Source organism: Vulpes lagopus, chromosome 11 (assembly GCF_018345385.1).
Source record: "Vulpes lagopus strain Blue_001 chromosome 11, ASM1834538v1, whole genome shotgun sequence".
NCBI lineage: Eukaryota > Metazoa > Chordata > Mammalia > Carnivora > Canidae > Vulpes > Vulpes lagopus.
The window spans coordinates 80,228,240-80,253,866 of NC_054834.1; the positions used below are offsets into that span (position 1 = coordinate 80,228,240).

General features: G+C 36.3%; 1 protein-coding gene across 5 annotated transcripts in view; it reads left to right on the forward strand.

Moving 5' to 3' along the window:
• GALNT13 (polypeptide N-acetylgalactosaminyltransferase 13) overlaps nucleotides 1-25,627 on the forward strand; it is a 514,036-nt gene that overhangs the window by 180,213 nt on the left and 308,196 nt on the right. The window lies entirely within an intron of this gene.

Consider the following 25,627-nt stretch of genomic DNA (forward strand, 5'->3'; position numbering starts at 1 on the left):
TTGAACGTTTGCAGGTGCGAATTCAGGTCCCTGATAGGGAAAAGAAAAAGATAGTTATCTTTTGAAAGGAATTGGGGATTGTTGACACTGTGCAGATTTTGTACTACTGAGAAACCTTGACTATCAAAAAGAAATATTTTTCTAATGATACCATGTATGCCACTGGCTAATTTTTCAGACTGTTACTCAGGTTAGTGGAAACTTAGATAAAGGCTGTGCAACATTATTTTTAAAAAATTCTCTGAATCATTGAGCCTTAAAATATATTGCATATTAACCAAAGGCACAGGTTTGTAGAAGTCATAGCACATATTATATTCTGATTATACAGATACTTTTTTTTTACAGAGACCTTTTAACATTCACAAGTCTATCTTGGAATTTCTTCAAATTAATTTTATTTTAGTGAGACTGATTTGATATCATAAATCATTATGAGTTTAATAGTCCAGGTCTAGCTATCAATTATATTTATTATCAATTATACTTATATCTTCAAATATATTTATTTTGTATCTTGAAAAACAATTGAAAAAATGTTATAAATTCAATAATGTTCAGAATGGATAAGTTTGATCTAAGATGCCACTATATGTGTATTCCATTTTCCCATCATTACTCACTATTCCCAGAATGAGTACATGTGGGAAGTGTTTCTATCAGACTTCAGTGCTGGAATAATAGACTGACTTTCAGAGCAACAGTATACTTTTCTTGGAATAAAAATGTGAAACTCTATTCATGTTTTTCTCATTTCTTTGTTAAGAAAAAAAAAGAGAGAGGGAGAGAACTAAATTTGTGTCCTGATTGTGTTGAATCTTATAGCATTTTTTGTAAGACTTATCCATGGCTTTGTGCTACCAATTGTGTTTCAGTTTCTGACAATGCTTTTGTATCAGAAAATTTTAAATGTTTCTGTAAATTGTCTTCTATCCTTTTTGAACGAGGTAGATTATAAGTAAATAAATGTAAACAGATAACTATAATACAGTGTGAAAAGTTTAAACACAAGTGGCCCCAGGCTGTGCCCCATACACTTATAATTCTTCTTAATAGCCTTGAATCTCTTATTGATCTTACCAAAGTAATGATGGCCTTTATCTCTTCTGTTTATATTCTCATATTCTTTTCTCTTGTTTTCTCTTTAGGAGACATGAAGGAGAAACTATTGTGTCCTTTAATTTTACCTAGAATCCAACATTGTTTTCTTTTGTTCATTAATCCTACTTTAGCCCTCCATAATCTACATATTTTAAAATTATTAGTACATATTTTCTAGAAAAGCTCTCTATACACAGTTAATCGTTTCTATGTATAGTTAAAAAGTAGTGGTAAGTGCTTTTCTTAAAAATAAAATATCAGAACAATTTGGGGAAGCATTTTACACAAAGGTATCAAACATGGTTTTTGTTCTTCAACACCAGTTACAGACTGACTGCTCTATTGTTTTAAATGTGCCTGGGGATATAAATTTCTCCAGAGTCTGATCCAATTCAATTCAGACATTTTTGCAAGAATAATGTTAGAGACTGGTCTTTGAGATTTGTTCTGAACCCAGGAGGACTCTTACTATCTCTTTACCCGGTTCTCTATGGTGAACTGTAAAGGGTCTACAGTTTAGCTTGTTACTCCATTCGAGCTACCAGTCTCCTCTTCATGCTCACTTCCAAAATCCCCATTGTTATAAAGAAAGAACGTCTTTAGGCTGATTTTCCTCATCTTCTGTTTCAAGCAAAGTCAGTTCCTTTGGGGAGAATTTGAAGCTCTATCTGTCCTTACAACCCTTCTTACTCTTCTGCAAAGTCTCTGTGCCTGACTACTCCATAGTAGAGTGTGGGACAGTGGTCTACTTTTGTTAAGAGTGATATGCCTGCTTCACAAGCAGGACATCAGGAAGGCATGGTAGTTTACCTCTGCTAGCATTGAGGTTTTGCCCTACAAGTGTCATTTGGGGCAAATATAATCAGGGCCACACTATTCTTGGCCCACCAGGTGTTTTCTCAGCCTGTCACACTGGGATATACTATACCTGTGAGTGGAGACTCAACAAAGGAGGAAAGCCCAGGTCTCTCAGTCATTGTCTGGAATAGAGCTGCTGCAACACAGACCTGAATTGGGGGATGAGAAATGCTGGCTGCCTGCAATTTAAAATATATTTTATCAATGCAATCCCAAAATATAAGCCCATAAAAAAATAGCAAACTTCATTTACTCATTCTATCCTTTTGAAAACCTACATTTCCTATCCTACAAAATGTGTCTTCAGCACTTTTTCCCAGTCTATTTTAAAATAACCTCTGTGATTGAGCTTCTTCCAGAGTCTCAGGAAGCTGTTCCGTAATTCATTTATTGTATTTCATAGTTAGGAAGTCACTCCAGATATTCAACTCCAATTTCCTTTAGCTTTATAAAAATAACTTTTATCAATTAGGATATTTTATATTCTAATTTTATATTTATCCTACTCACGTGACCCTAATTTTTGTCCCATTTTACATAAATATGTATGTCATACAGTTACCCAACAGAAATATCTATTCATCAGCACTGTTTTAAATTTTAAAATTCTAAAATGCAACACTAACAGATTTAATTCACTCTATTGGATAAAATTCCCTTGATATAGGAAGAAACAGCAGATGTTTTTATTAGAAGCTTTTGCATAATGGCTTAGAGTTCTTAATTTAATGAACCAGACTAATGATTAAATATAGAATTATCAATATTATCAGTAGGAATGAAAAGGATTAATTCAGTAAGAGCCAACTGTTGTCACCATAAAAATTGCTTTATATGTCAGACTGCATAGGGGCGCCTAGGTGGCTCAGTCAGTTAAGCAACCGACTCTTGATTGATTTTGGCTCAGGTCATGATCTCAGGGTCATGAGATGGAGCCCCGCATCAGGTTCTTCTTTCCTTCCCTGTCTGCTGCTCCTCCACAGTAACTACCACGGTTTTGCTGCTAAAGTTGTATTGAAGACTAGTGCTCAAAATATTTGATGAAGTCTCTCATTACAGTTTTGCTATGAAGATCTCCATTTTGGTATGGAGATAACACAATAAATGTAGAATGATACGTTTATACAAGTTAATTTATATTTTTACTTTATTGAATGTGATAGGTTTATTTTTAGTACTGACATAATTTTATTTACTTTTATAAATGCATAAATAAGTTGTATATATATATATTCAATTTTTTTTCTGTACCTGTTGATCCTCTCTATATTTCAGTATATATAACCAATATAGGTAATTTTGAATCATCTGTTTTCAATTTTTAGTGCTCTACTCATCATTAATTAGAGTGAAGACAAAAAAGGCATGCTAATTGCATATGTAAAAGATGGTCGACTTGGAGAAGATATTGATTATAATGGGAGGGGGGAGGGGCAAGATGGCGGAGGAGCAGGGTCTCCAGGTCACCTGTCCTCAGCAAATTACCTAGAAAACCATCCAATCATCCTGAAAACCTACGAATTCGGCCTGAGATTTAAAGAGAGACCAGCTGGAACGCTACAGTGAGAAGAGTTCGCGCTTCTATCAAGGTAGGAAGACGGGGAAAAAGAAATAAAGACACAAAAGGCCTCCGAGGGGGAGGGGCCCCGCGAGGAGCCGGGCTGAGGCCGGGGCGAGTGTCCCCAGGACAGGAGAGCCCCGTCCCGGAGGAGCAGGAGCTGCACCGACCTTCCCCGCGGAAAGGGGCTCCCCGGGAATTGGAGCAGGATCCCCAGAAAGGCGGGGATGCCCTCGGGCTCCCTGGGACAGTAACAGAGGAACCGCGCCCCGGAGAGTGCGCCGAGCTCCCTAAGGGCTGCAGCGCTCGGCGGGACCCGGAGCAGCTCGGAGGGGCTCGGGCGGCGGCTCCGCGGAGGGGGCTGCGGGGCTCCGGGAACAGCTCGGCGGCGGCGGCTCGGGCGGAGGAAGAAGCTCCGCGCGGAGGGGGCTGCGCGGCTCCGGGAACAGCTCGGAGGGGCTCGGGCGGCGGCTCCGCGGAGGGGGCTGCGCGGCTCCGGGAACAGCTCAGCGGCGGCGGCTCGCGCAGAGGAAGAAGCTCCGCGCGGAGGGGGCTGCGCGGCTCCGGGAACAGCTCGGAGGGGCTCGGGCGGCGGCTCCGCGGAGGGGGCTGCGCGGCTCCGGGAACAGCTCAGCGGCGGCGGCTCGCGCAGAGGAAGAAGCTCCGCGCGGAGGGGGCTGCGCGGCTCCGGGAACAGCTCGGAGAGGCTCGGGCGGCGGCTCCGCGGAGGGGGCTGCGCGGCTCCGGGAACAGCTCAGCGGCGGCGGCTCGCGCAGAGGAAGAAGCTCCGCGCGGAGGGGGCTGCGCGGCTCTGGGAACAGCTCGGAGAGGCTCGGGCGGCGGCTCCGCGGAGGGGGCTGCGCGGCTCCGGGAACAGCTCAGCGGCGGCGGCTCGCGCAGAGGAAGAAGCTCCGCGCGGAGGGGGCTGCGCGGCTCCGGGAACAGCTCGGAGGGGCTCGGGCGGCGGCTCCGCGGAGGGGGCTGCACCGCCGGGAGCGTGAATCCAACAGCGCAGGCCCCGGAGCACAGGGCGCCGGGACACAGCCCAGGATCCGGCCTCCCCCGGGACAGGCAGAGGCCGGGAGGGCCCAGGACAGCGAGGACGCTCCTGCCTGGAACTGAGCAGATCAGCGGCCCCGCCCCGGAGCCCCCAGGCCCTGCAGACGGAGAGCCCCGGAGCTACTGCGGGGGCTGACTCCAGGGTCCCAGAGCTGCCCCCGCCACTGTGGCTTCCTCCCGGGGCCTCACGGGGTCAACAACCCCCACCGAGCCCTGCACCAGGCAGGGGCAGAGCAGCTCCCCCAAGTGCCAACACCTGAGAATCAGCACAGCAGGCCCCTCCCCCAGAAGACCAGCGAGACGGACCAGTTCCAAGGGAAGTCAAGGGACTTAAACTACACAGAATCGGAAGATACTCCCCCGTGGTTTTTTTTTATTTTTGTTTTTTTGTTTTTGTTTTTTTTTTGTTTTTTGTTTTGTTTTGTTTTGCGCTTTTTTTTCTCTCTTTCTTCTTGATTTCTGATTGCTTCCCCCACCCCCCCTTTTTTTCTTTTTTCTCCTTTCTTTCTTTTTCTTTCTTTTTCTTCTCTTTTTCCCCTATTTTTTTTCTTCTTTCTCTTTTTTCTTTTTCTCTTTTCTTTCCTTCTCTCTCTTTTTCTCCTTTTCCCAATACAACTTGTTTTTGGACACTCTGCACTGAGCAAAATGACTAGAAGGAAAACCCCTCAAAAAAAAGAATCAGAAACAGCCCACTCTCCCACAGAGTTACAAAATATGGATTACAATTCAATGTCAGAAAGCCAATTCAGAAGCACTATTTTACAGCTACTGGTGGCTCTAGAAAAAACCATAAAGGACTCAAGAGACTTCATGACTGCAGAATTTAGATCTAATCAGGCAGAAATAAAAAATCAATTAAATGAGATGCAATCCAAGCTAGAAGTCCTAACGACGAGACTTAACGAGGTGGAAGAACAAGTAAGTGACATAGAAGACAAGTTGATGGCAAAGAGGGAAACTGAGGAAAAAAGAGACAGGCAATTAAAAGACCATGAGGATAGATTAAGGGAAATAAATGATAGCCTGAGGAAGAAAAACCTACGTTTAATTGGGGTTCCCGAGGGCGCGGAAAGGGACAGAGGGCCAGAATATGTATTTGAACAAATCCTAGCTGAAAACTTTCCTAATCTGGGAAGGGAAACAGGCATTCAGATCCAGGAAATAGAGAGATCCCCCCCTAAAATCAACAAAAACCGTTCAACACCTCGACACTTAATAGTGAAGCTTGCAAATTCCAAAGATAAGGAGAAGATCCTTAAAGCAGCAAGAGAAAAAAAGTCCCTGACTTTTATGGGGAGGAATATTAGGGTAACAGCAGACCTCTCCACAGAGACCTGGCAGGCCAGAAAGGGCTGGCAGGATATATTCAGGGTCCTAAATGAAAAGAACATGCAACCAAGAATACTTTACCCCGCAAGGCTTTCATTCAAAATGGAAGGAGAGATAAAGAGCTTCCAAGACAGGCAGGAACTGAAAGAATATGTAACCTCCAAACCAGCTCTGCAAGAAATTTTAAGGGGGACTCTTAAAATTCCCCTTTAAGAAGAAGTTCAGTGGAACAATCCACAAAAACAAGGACTGAATAGATATGATGACACTAAACTCATATCTATCAATAGTAACTCTGAATGTGAACGGGCTTAATGACCCCATCAAAAGGCGCAGGGTTTCAGACTGGATAAAAAAGCAGGACCCATCTATTTGCTGTCTACAAGAGACTCATTTTAGACAGAAGGACACCTACAACCCGAAAATAAAAGGTTGGAGAACCATTTACCATTCAAATGGTCCTCAAAAGAAAGCAGGGGTTGCCATCCTTATATCAGATAAATTAAAATTTACCCCGAAGACTATAGTGAGAGATGAAGAGGGACACTATCTCATACTCAAAGGATCTATCCAACAAGAGGACTTAACACTCCTCAATATATATGCCCCGAATGTGGGAGCTGCCAAATATTTAAACCAATTAATAACCAAACTCAAGAAATACCTTGATAATAATACACTTATACTTGGTGACTTCAATCTAGCTCTTTCTACCCTGGATAGGTCTTCTAAGCATAATATCTCCAAAGAAACGAGAGCTTTAAATGATACACTGGACCAGATGGATTTCACAGATATCTACAGAACTTTACATCCAAACTCAACTGAATACACATTCTTCTCAAGTGCACATGGAACTTTCTCCAGAATAGACCACATACTGGGTCACAAATCGGGTCTGAACCGATACCAAAAGATCGGGATAGTCCCCTGTATATTCTCAGACCATAATGCCTTGAAATTAGAACTTAATCACAACAAGAAATATGGAAGGACCACAAACACGTGGAGGTTAAGGACCATCCTGCTAAAAGATGAAAAGGTCAACCAGGAAATTAAGGAAGAATTAAAAAGATTCATGGAAACTAATGAAAATGAAGATACAACCGTTCAAAATCTTTGGGATGCAGCAAAAGCAGTCCTGAGGGGGAAATACATCGCAATACAAGCATACATTCAAAAACTGGAAAGATCTCAAATTCAAAAGCTCACCTTACACATAAAGGAACTAGAGAAAAAGCAACAAATAGACCCCACCCCCAGCAGAAGAAGAGAGTTAATTAAAATTCGAGCAGAACTCAATGATATCGAGACCAAAAGAACTGTGGAACAGATCAACAGAACCAGGAGTTGGTTCTTTGAAAGAATTAATAAGATAGATAAACCATTAGCCAACCTTATTAAAAAGAAGAGAGAGAAGACTCAAATTAATAAAATCATGAATGAGAAAGGGGACATCACTACCAACACCAAGGAAATACAAACGATTTTAAAAACATATTATGAACAGCTGTACGCCAATAAATTAGGAAATCTAGAAGAAATGGACGCATTCCTGGAAAGCCACAAACTACCAAAACTGGAGCAGGAAGAAATAGAAAACCTGAACAGGCCAATAACCAGGGAGGAAATTGAAGCAGTCATCAAAAACCTCCCAAGACACAAGAGTCCAGGGCCAGATGGCTTCCAAGGGGAATTCTATCAAACGTTTAAAGAAGAAATCATACCTATTCTACTAAAGCTGTTTGGAAAGATAGAAAGAGATGGAGTACTTCCAAATTCGTTCTACGAGGCCAGCATCACCTTAATTCCGAAACCAGACAAAGACCCCACCAAAAAGGAGAATTACAGACCAATATCCCTGATGAACATGGATGCAAAAATTCTCAACAAGATACTAGCCAATAGGATCCAACAACACATTAAGAAAATTATTCACCATGACCAAGTAGGATTTATCCCTGGGACACAAGGCTGGTTCAACACTGATTATAATGGTTCAAAAACTCAAGACCTTAAAAAAAATCTTGACAAGCTGAAGCAAATGATCATATAAATATATATAGTCTGTATTAGGCATTTTAAAATATGCTAAATAAAAGACATGAATTGCCTTTTGTCAGTTTTTTATCTTACATCATACTTGCTGATTATTTATAATTAAGATGTGTTTTCAACAGTCTTAAATAGAAGAATTTAAGGTCATTTACCCAAATATATATGTTATTTTGCACATCTTTTATAATAGGGGATTATTGAAATCATTTAAAAATCTATAAATATGTTAATAAACCCTTTTCCTCAAAATTATGGTCATTTCTGTCAGAAAATGACATATGGTAGTTAAACTGAAAGTTTTTATTTTTTACTCTATTGAGGTAATTTTAAATTTTCATCTAGATACTAATTCATGATTTGATGAGATTTACCAAGTGACCAGGAAGGGCTCTATAGTCAGTAACTGAATGGATCATTTAGATTACGGGACTGCTTTGAAATAATCGGATATTTAATGATACCCTGGGAGTTTATCAAAATTTAGATAGGCGGAAACCCTGTCTTGCAACCCTATTATCACAAGCTAAGTACAGAGAATCTTGCTGCCAGTGGAGGCATTTCATGCTTCATGTCTGCAAAAAATGCTGTAATGTGGTTGTGTATGGTTGTTCAGATGGTTTCACGTTGGTGCTTTGACAGTCTATGTTGCAGCTGCTCAAGCCTGTGAGTCCTCTTGTGAAAAATTGTAAACTTTCAGCCAAGTTAACTGGAGTTGTTTTTGATAGATCTCATCTATATTGGTAAGAATTACTCTACACTGCTCCCTTTAAAACTAATTTGGTTCTAAAATAAGAGCTAATTAAAATTATTAAGAAGAAAATAGAGGCAAATGTTTGACATTTTGTATGCACTAGAGGCCCTATCCTTTTTTGTGAAGGTGTTTTGCTAGACTAAATGAGATATGCAAAATGTATGTTACAATATAGAGATTTTGGAGTTTAAAAGCAACTACTCAATTTGAAATGCATGCTCCATGTAGGCTACATCTCTTGCAATGCTGAAAATATCTTCTCCAATTAACTTAATTAACTGAAAACTGTCACTATTGGAATTGCACTGGCATAGCCAAATACTTAAAATGTACAATTATTCTTGCTAGAATCAGAAGCTGCTTTAAGCATACCTAGGAATGTACTTACAGACTAGTTAACAGTATCAAGACCAAGAGAAGTTTACAGCTGCACTGGAACATCATTTACTCAATAATCAACACTAATAATGGTAACTATGTGAGGGCAGGTGAATGAGCGCTGAATTTTCAATAATAAAAGTACACCACATGTACTTGGTAAGTAAGGCATGAAATATAAGTACAGAGAATATTATGGAGTGTCAGCAGCTGTTGGTACTTCTTAGGTGTAAAGGACTCCACGTAGAGAAAAATGACTCTAGTTTCTGTGCTACACCCATGTGAATATTTGGATTCTATCCTATACTTGTTCAAAAAATAAGTATAGAGTGCTCAGAACTTTTAAAGCATTAAGTACAACATTTTAAATATAAACTCAGGTATTTAAAAGCTCAGAAGATTTCATGTCCCATTTAAAGGAGCATAATATAGTCCTACTTATGTCTTGAAAGAATCTCAGTTGTGGAAGAAATAAAAGAATATGAATAAAGAAAATGAGATGTGACATGTTTTAAACTGTATTTTTATAACTATTTGGGAGTAGAGGATTTCTCTTTGTCTTTCTTTTGTGCGTTTTATTTTTTAAGTGATATCTGTAACCAGGATATCAGTTATTGCAGAAATTAAGAGAAACCCCAAAATTGCTTATCTGTAGTAAAAACTAATGCTCTTAAGCATTTTTAAACGTTTAGGAAATTTTAAATTACAGTACTGTTAATATACAGTGTTATATTAGTTCAGGTATATAATACGGTGATTCCAGTTCCTTACAACACTGGTACTCATCACAACAAATGTACTCCTTAAAGCCCTTCACATCTCTGACCCATCCCCAATCCACCTCCACTCTCGGAACCATCAGTTTGTTCTGTATAGTTAAGAGTCTGTTTCTTGGTTTGTCTTGGTCCCTTTTTTTTTTCCTTGCTCATTTGTTTTGCCTCTTAAATGCCACATAAGAGTGAACTCATATGTTATTTGTCTCTCACTGACTGTTTTTGCTTAGCATTATACTCTCTAGCTCCATCCATGTCATTGCAAATGGCAAGATTTCATTCCTTTTTATGACTTAGTAATATTCCATCATGTGCGCGCGCGTGCACACACACACACACACACACACACACCACATCTTCTTTATCCATTCATCCATCAGTGAACATTTGGACTCTTTCCATAATATCGCTATTGTAGATAATGCTGCTATAAATATAAGGGTACATATATCCCTTTGAATTAGTGTTTTTGCATTTTTTGGGTAAATATACAGTAGCGCAATTACTGAATTGTAGAGTAGTTCTATTTTTAACTTTTCAAGGGAACTTCATACTGTTTTCCACAGTGGCTTCACCAGTTTGCACTCCCACCAATAGTGCATGAGAGTTTTTTTTCTCCACATCTTTGCCAACATTTATTGTTTCTTGTGTTTTTGATTTTTGTTATTCTGACAGGTATGAGGTGATACTTCATTTTAGTTTTGATTTGTATTTCCCTGATAATGAGTGATGTTGATCATCTTTTCATGTGTCTGTTGGCCATCTATATGTCTTCGAAGAAATGTCTGTTCATGTCTTCTGCTCATTTTTAATTGGATTATGTGTTTTGGGAGTGTTGAGATGTGTATGTTCTTTACATATTTTGGATACTAACCCTATAGCAGATATGTTATTTGCAAATACCGTCTCCCCTCAGTGGGTTGCCCTTTAGTTTTGTTGATTGTTTCCTTTGCTCTACAGAAGTGTTTATTTTGATATAGTCCCAATTGTTTATTTTTGCTTTTGCTTCCCTTGCTTCAGGAGACATATACAGAAAAATGTCACTATGGCTGATGTCAGAGAAATTACTACCAGTGCTTTTCTAGGATTTTTTCTGGTTTCAGGTCTCATGTTAAGTTTTAATCCATTTTGAATTCATTTATAGAAAGTGACTCAGTTTCATTCTGTTGCATGTTGCTTTCCAGGTTTCCCAACACCATTTATTGAAAAGACTTTTTCCCATTGGATATTCTTTCCTCCTTTATCGGAAGTTAATTGACCATATAATTGTGGGTTTATTTCTGGGTTTTGTATTCTGTTCTGTTGATCTATGTGTCTATATTTGTGTCAGTACCACACTGTTTTGATCACTACAGCTTTGTAATATATCTTAAAGTATGATATTGTGATAGCTATAGCTTTGCTTTCCTTTTGCAAAATTGTTTTTTTTTTAGCAATTCGAGGTCTTTTGTGGTTCCATAAAATTTCACAATTGTTCTAGTTCTGTAAAATGCTTTTGGTATTGTAATAGGGAGTGCATTAAATCTGTAGATTGCTTTGTATAGTGTAGACATTTTAACAATATTTTTTCTTCCAATCCATGAGCATGGGATGTCTTTCCATTTTTTGTGTCCTCTTCAATTTCTTTCATGATTGTTTTCCAGTACTTAGAATACAGGTCTTTCACCTCTTTGGTTAGGTTTGTTCTTGTATCTTATTATTTATGGTACAATTATAAGTGGGATCATTTCCTCAATTTCTCTTTCTGTTGCTTCTTTATTAGTGTGTAGAAATGCAACAGATACTGAACATTGATGTTGTATCCTGGGACATAAATTTGCTGAATTCATTTTTTAGTTACAGCAGTGTTTTGGTGGAGTCTTCAGGGTTTCCTATAGAGATTATTATATCATCTGCAAATAGTGAAAGTTTTACTTCCTCCTTACCAATTTAGATGCCTTTTATTTCTTCTGCTGTCTAATTGCTATTGCTAGAACTTCTAGTACATTGTTGAATAACAGTGATGAGAGTGGACATCTTTGCCTTGTTCTTGACCTTAGGGGAAAGTTCTCAGGTTTTCTCCATTAAGGATGGTGTTTGCTGTGGGTTTTTTTATGTATGGCCTTTATTATGTTGAGGTATATTCCTCTAAACCTACTTTGTTGAGGGCTTTTATCATTAATGAATGTTGTACTTTGTCAAATGCTTTTTCTATGTCTGTTGAAATGTTATGTTTTTTATCCTTTCTCTTATTGATGTGATGTATCACATTGATTGATTTACAAATATTGAACTGCCCTTATATCCCAGGAATAAATCCCACTTGATCATGGGGAATGGTCTTTGTAAGGTATTATTGAATTCTATTTGCTAGCATTTTGTTAAGGATTTTTGCATCAATGTTCATCAAAGATATTGGCCTGTAGTTCTCTTTTTTCTGTTATCTCTATCAGGTTTCAGTATCTGGGTAATGCTGGCCTCATACAATGAATTTGGAAGTTTTCTTTCCTTTTTTATTTTTTGGAGTAGTTTGAGAAGGACAGTATTAACTATTCTTTAAATGTTTGGTAGAATTCACCTGTGAAGCTGTCTGGTCCTGGACTTTTGTTCATTGAGAGTTTTTTGATTACTGATTCAATCTCCTTGCTCATAATCAGTCTATTCAGACTTCCTATTTCTTCTTGCTTCAGTTTTGGTAGTTTGTATGTTTCTAGGAATTTATCTGTTTTTTCTAGGTTTTCCTATTTTGTTGACCTGTAGTTTTTCATATATTCTTTTACAATTGTTTGTATTTCTGTTGCATTGGTTGTTATTTCTTCTATTTGTAATTTTACTTGAGTCTTTTTGTTTTTTTTTTAATGAATCTGGCTAGAAGTTAATGAATTTCATTTATCTTTTCAAAGAATCAGCTCCTAGGTTTTTTTTTTCAAAGATTCATTTATTCATTTATGATAGACATAGAGAGAGAGGCAGAGACACAGGAGGAGAGAGAAGCAGGATCCATGCCGGGAGCCTGATGTGGGACTCGATCCCGGGACTCCAAGATTGGGCCGGGTCAAAGGCAGGCGCTAAACCGCTGAGCCACCCAGGGATACCGAGCCCCTAGTTTTAATTATCAGTTATACTGCTTTTTTAGTTTCTATGTCATTTATTTCTGTTCTAATCTTATATTATTTCCTTCCTTCTGCTGGTTTTGTTCTTTTTCTAGCCCTTTTAGGTATAAGGTTAGGTTGTTTATTCAAGATTTTTCTTGATTCTTGGGTAAATATTTATTGCTATAAACTTTCCTCTTAGAACTTCCTTTGGAACTTAGAACTTTGTCTAAAGGTTTTGGACTGTTGTTATTTCATTTTCATTTGTTTCCATGTACATTTGGATTTCTTCTTTGATTTCTTCATTAACCCATTCATTATTCAGTAGCATGTTATTTAACCTCCTTGTATTGTGGTCTTTCCAGATTTTTTTTTTTTTTTGGTTGGTTTCTCATTTCATAGTAGTATTGTCAAAAAGATGCGTGGTATGATTTCGATCTTTCTGATTTGTTGAGACTTGTTTTGTGGCCTAATATGTGATCTAGTCTGGAAAATGTTCCATGTGCACTGAAAAGAATGCATATTCTGTTTTAGGATGGAATGTTCTAAATATATCTGTTAAATCCACCTGATCCAATGTGTTGATTTTCTGATTGGATGATCTGTCCATTGACGTAAATGGGGTGTTAAAATCCCCACACTAATTGTATTACTACTATTCACTAGTTCCTTTATGTTTATCATTAACTGTTTTATGTATTTGGGTGTTCCCATGTTGTGTACATAAATATTTATAATAATTTTATCTTGTTGGATTGTCCCTTGTTTTATTATATAGTATCTCATTTTTCTCTTGTTACAATCTTTGTTTTAAAATCTATTGTCTGTTATAAGTATTGCTACTCTGGCTTTCTTTTGACATGTTTGCATGATTGATGTTTCTCTATCCCCTCACCTTCAATCTGTAGGTGTCTTTAGGTCTAAAATGGGCCCTCTGTAGATAAAGATGGGTCTTGTTGTTGTTTTTTTAATCCATTTTCTTACCCTACCCTATATCTTTTGATTGGAACATTAAGTCCATTTACCTTAAAAGTAATTATTGATAGATATGTATTTATTGCCATTTTTTTGTTGTTTGTAGAGATTTTTCTCTGACCCTTTCTTCTCTTTCATGGTTTGCCTGTTTTCTTTCATGATATATTTGGATTTCTTTATCTTTATTCTTTGTGTATATATTAGTGATTTTTAATTTGTGGTTGCTACCAGGTTTGTATATAACATCTTCAGCATATAGCAGTGTATATTAACTTGATGGTCATTTAAGTTTGAACCCATTCTTTATTCCTTTTCTCTCCACATTTTATTTATGTTGTGTCACATTTTATGTCCTTGTTTTTGTGATTCCTTGACTGGTATTTTACAGAAGCATCTATTTTTATTGCTTTTGTGCTTTCTATTTTCATACTGTCATTTTTTGTCTTTCCAATCAGAGTCCCTTTAATATGTCTCACAAGGCTGGTTTAATGGTCATGAGCTCCTTTAATTTGTATTTTTCTGGGAAACTCTTTATCTGTCCTTTTATTCTGAATGATAGCATTGCTAAATACAATATTCTTGGCTGCAGATTTTTCCCATTCAGCACATTGAATGTATTGTGTCATTCCCTTCTGGCTTGCAAAGTTTCTGCTAAAGGTCTACTGATAGCCATGTGGAGTTTCCTTTGTATGTCTACCTTGAATTGCTGATTTTATTTATTTATTTAAGATTAATTTATTTATTCTAGAGACAAAAACAGAGACAGAGATAGAGAAGAGGAGTAGAGGGGAGAATCTTCAAACAGACTTCCTACTCATGAGATCACAGCCTGAGTTTTTGTCCAACTTCCAAACAAGAAGTTGGATGCTAAGTCGACTGAGCCACCCAGGCCCCCCTTGTATTGCTACCTTTTTTTTTTTCACTTCATTTTGCCATTTTAATTACAATATCTGTTGGTGTAGATACACTTTTGTTGATTTTGTTGAGGGTTCTCTGTGCCTCCTAGATCGGGATGTCTGTTTCCTTCTCCAGATTAGGGAGGTTTTTAGCTACTATTTCTTCAAATAATTTTTCTACTCTCTTTTCTCTCTCTTCTTCTTCTGGGATCTCTATAGTACAAGTGTTTTATGTTTGATGGAGTCACCAAGTTCCTTAAGTCTATTCTCTTTTTGCATAATTCTTTTTTCTCTCTTATTTTCAACTTGATTATTTCACAATAGTCTGTCTTCAAGGTCATTATTTCATTCCTCTGTTTCTTCCAGCCTGCTCTTTATTCCATGAAATGTGTTTCTCATTTCATTTATTGAACTCTTTGTTCTGCCAGTCCTCAGGTTGATTCTGGGGCGTTTAGGATGGTTTGATAGTTATGTAGTTGTTTTCATGGGATGAGACAAGTGTAGGGTCCTTCTACTCTGCCATCATCTTTGTAACTTCACATTTTTTCAGTTTTTAACTTTAGCTTAATCCAATTTAGCAGTATTTTTTCAGTATCTCTAATATACTCTCCTCTACAACTACCAAAATGAATAGTGCATAGTTTCTGTATGCGTTTGATGAGGATAATGAATTAACTATATACATGTTCTTGTAAACATTTGCACAGGGTACTATATAACTAAAAGAAGGATAATAGGCCAAACTAAGAGTTTATGGGAGACTTCTTGAAAGAGATGCCACATTAAATACCCTGTAATGTTTAAAGCATTTTACCAGACATTATTTCATTTGAAACTAATGGGGATTCTAGACATTTCACGGGGCAGTTATTATCCTAATTTTGCAAATGAATTTGCAAATTTATCAAAAGATGATGCATATCTTTGCCCAATATACTTTGGTATACAATGAATATATCACAGAGCATAGCTCACACCCAGGTAATCTTGTTTTAAATACTAGTCCTTCTCTCCACCCCCACAACACAACAAAGTGCTTGTTAAATTGAATAAAAGCAGTGTATAAATATAGCCATAGAAGGCAATAAATGGAACTTGGTTGGATGGTGTTATAAAAGTCAGATCTTTTGATGTAGTGATCTTGTGGTTACTTACTAATGTAAAGCCTGACACTGTTTAGTGTTTGGCATTTAGGTGTTGCATGAAGAGTTACCTCATAGTGCATAAGTGTAAAATACCTTTATAACTCAGCACATGTTCTGTATAGATAAGTTATTATTATTGTTTCTCTCAAGCTTTTTTCTTTTATGCAAAACTCATTGCTGTTCAATAGTCCATTAATCCATCAGCTGGACGAATTCTTATGAAACTTGGGCCATCAGGCAGTTTCCAGGGTAGCAAAGTATAGTGCCTTCACACAAAAAAGAGCAGAGTTCAGTCACGAAAGGAAATATTTGGACAATGTCTTGTTCCTTTCTGAGGTTATTGGCTGTACTCTCAAAGCCTTGGTGTAATGCTGCATAACTTCACCATCTATTCTTATTATCCTTTATTACCCTAGGTTCTTGCAATTAATAAGGCATTAGTTTTAAGACACAATATAGCAAATATGTATAAAAAAATATTTGCCAGCAGTAATTCTTCCTTAAAATTGCTTTAAAGATCTATTTGCTTGAGGAAATAAGTTTCTGTTCAAATAAAAATTAAGATTTTTCATTTTAATTGGTGTATAATTCTGTAATCAATTTTTCTCTTTCCCTCTCCATTTCTCTGTCTCTGACTATCTCTATTTTTCTCTGCCTTCCTCCCCCTCTCTCTTTCTCTGTCTCCCAAAAATGCATTTCAATATTTAACTTGGCACTGAGGAGTTTTGCATGATGTTTAATTGGCAGACTGCTTCACTTTCAAAGGAAAATATTATTCACTTAACACATTCTCTTGGTTTAAATGTAAACTATTCTTTTCCTAGTTAGTTATCTTGCTTGGCCTTGTCTTCAATTTTTTCCATTTCCAGAGCTCTTAGTCTCATATAACCTGCGTTTAGAAAATTCTAATTTATTTGTTAGATTAAGGAGAAAACATAAAGTAATTTTATGTTCAAAATAATATAATGCGTATTACTATTTTTGCATCAGTTAATTTCCTAACACCTATGCCTATTTCAGTGACTCTGGGTACAGTTTAAAAAAAATTTAATAGAAAAATATACTTTTATATGGAGGATGAATTTCTTTACCAGCTCTACATGATGCATAATTGATGGATGTGAGAAATGTTTTAAAAGTGAGAATTCCCATTGGAAATGTCTAGGACTTAATACATCTCACCTATGTTGTTCACATACAGCCAATTTAATGTTGCAGTGGCATTTTTAGTGGCTGTTCTTTTTTGATTACTTCAACTGTCAGTGCATTGTCTAAATGTTCTAATATCTTTAAGTATCATTTAGTCTCATCACTGCATTAATACTGGTGATACTAGCTTTACTACTAGATCATGTTACATGGTGTGCTAGCAGAGAAGAATTCATGTTACTGCATCATACATTTTTAAAAACATTTTAGTTATTATATTTAATAGAATTGGTTATACTTTATTCCTATATATTTTACTCTGTTTAAAACATTAATCTGAAAAGAGCTACAAGAGCATCACTAAAATATCAAAGGGATCTATGGGGCAAAGAAGAGCCAAGAATCTTTATTTTAAGGTTTAATTTAATTTTTACTTTCAAATCATTGCCAAAAATAAGCTAATTTTTGCATTCCACCCCCAACTTATTCTTGTCCTCAAATCTCTTTCACTGTGCATAATGCATATGGGCTCTCTGGAAGAAGAAAAAAAGAATTATTTTTCTTAATATCTGAATAGAATGCAATTCTGTTTATTCAGTTCTATTTATTCATGATTTATCCCCCCAAATGTCCTATTTATTAAACTTTAAAAAGATGTGAATAACATGGATTATTTATAGGATAATTTAGAATTTGCATAATTTCATCTGAATAAATCATAAGAAATTAAATAATTTACATAATTTAAAAGATACTGGCTTTAATATTTGTAATATTAAATATAATGGTTTTAATCTTGTACCTTATGAAAGATTTATGAATTAAGCATAAACTCTTATAACTTGAGTATTGTTATTTTCAAAGTGCATTTATCAGCAACTCTGAACCACAAAATATATAGATTAAAATAACTGGTTTATTCTCCCTAGGTAACATATCTAAAAAACATGATTGATAATGTTTTCTTATTAGCATGGTGTTAGACAAGATAATGATTTGAGGTTCCTTGCAACTCGAAGAACAGGTAATCTAGTCTGTGTATTCTTACTGTATATATAGTAAGGAAGAATTATATTTATTTTTAAGTTATCACTTTTATTAAAATATGTATTTTCTTTGGACAAACAAATCAAAATTTGTTTTATGGAATTTATGTAGCATATTCAAATAAAATAAAATCACAGGTTCTGGAGAGTGTTTTTCATCCCTCTAACCCTCACTCCCCTAACTCTGTTCCTTCACTTCTGGCTTCTGGTGCTAGAACATATCAAGTTAGCATAATTGGTAGAGTGGAGAAAAGAGACAAATACTCTTTTAGTGAATCAGAGGTGGTCCATAAAAAGTATGCCATCTTTATAGCTGGTTATGGGCAGTGACTATTGAAATGGTTTATAGTAATCTCAATCTCAGTTAAAAATAACAAGACAAAAAGTCTCAACACTGAAATGGTTCTCAAAGCCTTCTCATCTCTTGTATATACAGAGACTGAGAGACTTGTACACACAGAAATGTCATCTCATAAATTTTCTCAAGAGATATTTTTGCTTCTCATTTTTATCATAAACAACCATTCCCTTTGCTACTACTGATTAGTTATAAAATACTACACTTATACCATGTAGTTAAAATGCTGTTAATAACTTCTTATTACCTCCAGGATAAATCCAAAATTAATAGCATAAATATCAAGTCCTTGCTGACAAGGACTGTGAGGAATACCAATAAATTGCAACCCTGTTTCCTACATAAGTTCTAAAAAACTAGAAAATTGAAAAGATGTTAGTGGTAGCAGGCTAAAGTGGTACTTTTACTAAGGATAAGATTAAATTGTAAGACATAGGTTACTTAGTATGAAAACCAAATGGTTAACTGAATTAGAGAATCAAGCAGACCTATGAAATGTGACATGGGATATTTGGGGAGGACATATCCCGTATCTATTCAAAATAAATACATAAAGAAATAAATAAGTAAATTAATAAAAGTAATAAGTAAATCTTTTTTAAAGCCTTAGAACACACACAGATCACATCTTGTGTTTCTTGTCACTCTAAGAAGTCCTTATTTTCACAGGAAATTGGCATATTACACATATTTTCAAATTAATATTCAGTTATTATTTCAGTGAAGTTTAAGTGCTCACTCCATTCAAAGCATTATATAGTAGGCTTTATGGGGAAATTTGGTATAGGTTTTAGTATTCTCCTAAAGCATTTTCCCAAAGTTCAGAAACTAGTGGGCCAAATGAACACATAAACAAAAGCAAACAATAACACAAAACCTTTGGGATGACACTAAATAAGAGAAATACTGTTATAGGTGAATGATGTGCTATGATGGTAGGAGGAAAGAAAAGTTAATTTTCTATCCAGCAACTGATTCTAGTTAAAAGAAAATATTATAAATAAATCAGAATTAAGAAAATGCTTGTTTCTGTATTTATCTTGAAAAACCTAACATGAAAGATAATATACTCTGTTCAGTCACATTATAAAATTACTGAAATCTCTCTCCAGAATTATTCTGATATTTGAACCTTTATTAATCATTCCATTAAGACTCTTCCTTCTCGTGGATCCCCGGGTGGCTCAGGGGTTTAACGCCTGCCTTCAGCCCAGGGTGTGATCCAGGATCAAGTCCCACATCAGGCTTCTTGCATGGAGCCTGCTTCTCCCTCTGCCTGTGTCTCTGCCTCTCTCTCTCTCTCTCTCTCTCTCTCTCTCTCTCTCTCTCTCTGTCTCTCATGAATAAATAAATAAAATCTTTAAAAAAATAATAAAAATAAGTTAAAAATAAAAAAAAGACTCTTCCTTCTCACATAATGCAGTACTCTTAGTCTTCATTAAATATGGCTAATGCAATAAAAGTATTAGGCTGTGAAAATTTCTTCAGAATTAGATTTTTGCTAAGAAAAGATTTAAGGATCTTAGCAAAATTGGAATTTTTTTGACATTTAAAAGAAACTTTGTAGTCAGTACTGTTTCATAGAACTCTTCGCTGTGATGGATCTGTTTTAAAATTCACACTGTCCAATGCAGTAGCCATTAGCCCCATGTGAATCTTGAGTACTTGAAGTGTGGCTATTGCAACTGAGGGACTAAATTTTTATTTTATTTCAATTAATGTAAATTAAAATAACCACATGTGGCTACTGGCTACCATATTGTATAACCAGCTCTAGAATGAATATATGAAAATTGGTTGGGGCATTCTTGGTTAATTGATGGGGTAAGGAAACCAAAGCTGACAAACCAAGGTAACTGGTGGAGCCTCTGCTAGTCCCTGAAGCCCATTCAGCCCTCATTTTCCTCTTCAATGCATACAACTAATGTGGCAGGTCTGCCACTTGGTGCTAAAGGAGCAAGTGATCCTGACCATAAAAGTATGACAAATGATGCATCTAAGAGGTGGCAAAGTGGAGCCACCTCCTCCATCAGGAGAGTTACATCTAATGAATTTCATCATTTCCTTTCTGAGGTGTGCATGTCTAATAGGAGACAGTCAATAATCGCCTGCTGAGTAGATCATCAAACAAAGTGAATTAGCTATACAATTGGAGAGGGGTAGATAAATAGAAAAGATTGCAAATGTGGAATGTATAGTATTTGATATTTTGATTGAATTTGTTTTGAATTTATAGATCAAGTTGGGAATAATTGATATTTTACCAGTATTGAGTCTACTAATCCATGAAAATAGAATATTTCCTATTCTTTTACGTCCAATTTGTTTCATCCAAGTTTTATAATTTTCCACATACAGGTTTCATACATATTGGTTTTTAGTTTTGTTACATTGTGGTCTAAAAACATACTTTGTATGTTATTTATTATTTTAAATTTTTATGGTGTGTTCTGTGTCTCTGAATATGTATTTTGTGGAGTCTGCCAAGTGAGCTTGCAAAGAATGTGTACTTTGCTCTCATTAGGAGTATTCGACACCTACTGTCAATGTCAGTTAGATCAAGTTGATTCAGAGGGTTCTATATTCTACTGATTTCAGGTTCAGGTCATCTATATCCTTACTGATTTTCTGCCTGCTAGGTCAACCAGTAATTGAAAGAGAGGTGTTGATGTTTCCAATCATACATACATTTTAAACTAATCTAAGTATACTTTGAAATGATGCTATACCACTTCACATATAATACAGGTATCTTTTAATAGAGTATTACCAATTCCTCTATCGTAAGCCTTATGAAATTTCTTTCATTTATTTCACTTGTCTATATGCTATATCAGCTAGTAACATTATTATTATTATTGCTTTAGATAAACAGCTATAGTTCAAGTGATTTTATTTATTTTTATTTTTTAAAAGACTATTTATTTTAATAGAGAGCAGTAGGAGAGAGAGAGCAAGAGAGAGACAGCAAGAGAGCATGAATGGGGAGGGGAGGGGCAGAGGGAGAAGCAGATTCCTTGCTGAGCTGGGAGCCTGATGCAGGACTTGATCTCAGGACCCTGGGATCATGACCTGAGCTGAGGCAGATGCTTAACCAATTGAGCCAGCCAGGCACCTGGTCAACTGATGTTAAACAACCTTGGTTAGGTAAGTCATTAGAGATAGAGGTCTTTCCAACAAATGGTGCTAAAATAATTGACTATCCATATCCACATATATATATAAATATATAAGCCATATATATATATGATTATGTAAACTGTATATATATATATGAACCTTAATCTAATTACTTATTCATTTAAAATTAACTTGAAATGGATTGTAGAGCTATATATATTCGATGTAACTATTAAAATTGTAGAAGAAAATATAGAAGAAAGTTCAATGACTTAGAGAAGGTGAAGATTGTTTAGGTAGGACACAAATCAGCAAATCATAAAGGAAAAAGACATTGAGAAGTTGGACTTCATAAAAATTTTCAATTTTGTTTTTCAAAAGAAAAACAAAACCACAAAGTGGCAGAAAACATATAACTTATAATGGATTTTATCCATAATATATAAAGAACTCTTATAACTTTTATAGATAATAGACTTATAGATATGGAATTTACAGAGGTAATAGACTACCAAAGTAAAACAAATAGGCAAAAAATTGAATCAGATACTTCACCAAAGAAGATAATGTAATGATAGATATGCATATAAACAGATGCTTCACATCATAGCATTAGGGAAATGCAAATTAAATACAAAATAAGAGCACACATCTACGAGGATGCCTAAGTAGATGCTACAGTGAAGAACAACTAGAAGTCAAATTAATTGATGGTGGAGATGGAAAAAGATACAGACACTTGGGAAAACAGTTTGGTAATTTCTTATAAATTTTGTCATATACTTACCTTACATATCACCAATCTAATTCTTTAATATGTAACCAAGAGAATACATCCACAAAAAGGTCCCTGTGCAAATGTTCAAAGCTGCTATATTTGTAACATGCAACAATTGAAAGTAATCAAATTCCCATACAATATTTACTGAGAAATACTACTTAATAAAAGGGAACACATTGATGCACAGAACAGGACTGAAATCAAAGTGAAAGAAGCCAGGCACACAAAAAACACACAGAAAACTGAAGGATGTAAGATTCTATTACTATGAAATTCTAGGAAAGAAGAAAAACATAAGACAGTTACAATGATTATCAGGAGCTGGAATTATAAGGAGCAGATTGTCTGCAAATGAGCACACTGAAACTTATTGGTCTGCAAGTAGTCTATATTTTGATTTGGTGGTAATTATATGCTGTCAACATTTGTCAAAAATAATCTTAATAAAAATGAATTTTATTGGGATCCCTGGGTGGCGCAGCGGTTTGGCGCCTGCCTTTGGCCCAGGGCGCGATCCTGGAGACCCGGGATCGAATCCCACGTCGGGCTCCCGGTGCATGGAGCCTGCTTCTCCCTCTGCCTGTGTCTCTGCCTCTCTCTCTCTCTCTCACACTGTGTGCCTATCATAAATAAATAAAAATTTAAAAAAAAAATGAATTTTATTGAATCTAAATTATATTAATATATATAACTTTAATGGAATAGGATAAACATCAAACAACCCAACTCTTAGCCAGATTATCATAAATTTTCATATTAAAGGCCTATATGCTTCAGTATGTATCGCCTTGTACAAATTTCCCTTTCGAGGAAGAATTGCAAGGCATGCCAAAAAAGCAATATAAAACATAAGGTGAAGCAATATAGTCATTATCAGAACCAGATTCAGATATCTTTCAGATGGTGGAAGTATCTGATATGGAATTTAAAAAAATTATTATAATATGTTACAGAGTCTCATGGAAAATGTGAGCAGCATGCAGTACGAGATTGGTATTGTCAGTAGAGATATGGAAACCATAAGAGAAAATTAAAAGGAAATATTAGATATTAAAAATGTAGTAATAGAAATTAAGAATGCACTCAAAGTGCTCATACCTGATTTAACATAGCCAAAGAAAGAAATAGCAAACTTGAACATCAGGTAGCAGAAATTACCCAAACTGAAATGCAAGGATAAAAAAGATTGGAGAAGGGGGTGCCTGGGTGGCTCAGTCCATTAAACAGCTGCTTTCGGCTCAGGTCATGATGCCAGGGTCCTGGGATCAAGCCCCATCCCAGGTTCCCCACGGGGAACCTGCTTCTCCCTCTCTCTCTCTGCTCTTCACCCTGCTTCTGCTCTCTCTTTCACTTTATCTCAAATAAGTAAATAAAATCCTAAAAAAAAAAAAAAAGGTTGGAGAAGGAAACAAAACAAAACACAACACCCAAGACTATGGGACAAAGTAAGAAGTACAACATTTATGTAATTGGACACAAGGAGAATGGGAAAATGAGAAGATGAAATATTTGAAGACACAATGATTTATTTCCTCAAATCACAGATCCCAGAAGCTCAGAAAACACAAGTGGGATAAATATAAAAACCACACACCTAGGCAATTCATATTGAAACTGCAGAAAACTAAAGACAAATAGAAACCTTGAAGGCAGCCAGAGGGGAGGAACCTTACCTAGAAAGGAATGACGATAATTAGAGCCAGCTGCTCATCAGAATCTTTGCAAATGGGAAGAGAGAGTAGTCAAATTATTAAAGTATTAAAAAGAAAAAAAAACTACCAATGTAGAATTCTATATCAAATGAAACTGTTCTTCAATAATAAAATAAACATTTTCTGAAACAAAAATTAAGAAAAATTTATTGTTTACAGACTGTACTATAAGAAATTTTGAAAGTTCTTTTAAAGGAGCAAGATAACACATCAAAAATTTGGATTTACATAAAGAAAGAAAGTGTATCAGAAAAAAATGAATATCAGTATTTGATATTTTTCTACAAGAAAAGATCTGTTGTTATGAGTAAGGACCAAGATAAATAGATGGGACATCCTTAGACACTTCTGAGATAAAAAATAGATCAGAAATGGGACCATGATTAACTGACACATGGAAATATATAGGTCAGCATCTATAATGCTAACCAAGAGAAAGAATTTCTGCCGTGTTAACATAAAATTTATTTCTTTTTTTAAAAGATTTATTTCTTTGATGTGTGAGAGAGAGAGCATGAGCAGACAGTGGGGGAGCGGGAGTGCAGCGGGAGAGACTCCTCAAGCAGACTCCATGCTGAGTGTGGAGCCCAACCCTGGCTTCACATCACACCCCATGAGATGACCTGAGCCACAAACAGAGTCAAGATAAGTTGAGCCACCCAGGCAGCCCATGGTGTGTTTCTGTAGAGTCCTCTCTAGATGGGGATCCCTGTGTGGTGCACTGGTTTGGCGCCTGCCTTTGGCCCAGGGCGCGATCCTGGAGACCCGGGTTCGAATCCCACATCGGGCTCCCAGTGCATGGAGCCTGCTTCTCCCTCTGCCTATGTCTCTGCCTCTCTCTCTGTGACTATCATAAAATAAATAAAAAATTTTTTTTAAAAAGTCCTCTCTAGAGTGGTGTCGGGGATTGAAAGTAACTGTTCACCTGTTACTGCCCTACGATGCCTCAGTATAGGCTCCCCTGCAAACACTTGTCAGATGGAGATCAAGATAGGAAGGGTAGGTACTATCTCCTATGTCTAAATATTTACATTATAAATGTATAGAAAACTATTAAATAAAATATTTTTATCCTTAAAAAAAGCTATAATGAGATATTACTACATATCATTTTTAGGACCAAATCAGAATGGATGACAATATCTAGCAGTGCACAGATGTAGAGCAACTGGGTCTGTCGTAGGAATGTGATTTAGAGGAAAGTTTGCAATCTCTTATGAAGTTAAAATATACTTCCCATACCATCGGCAATTATTTTCTAGGTATTTACTCAGGAGAAATGACTACTGATATATTCACTAATATGGATGAATCTTGATATACTGCTGGAAATAAGTCAGACACAAAAGGCTGCATATCATTTTATTTATACAAATGCTACAAAAACAAATCTATACTACAGTGACAGAAAACACAAGTCTGAGCAGTTGTGTGACTGGAAATAAACACAGGGACTTTGAGGATAATGGATATTGTCTGCTTTTTGTTTGGAATAGTGGTTAAAGGTAG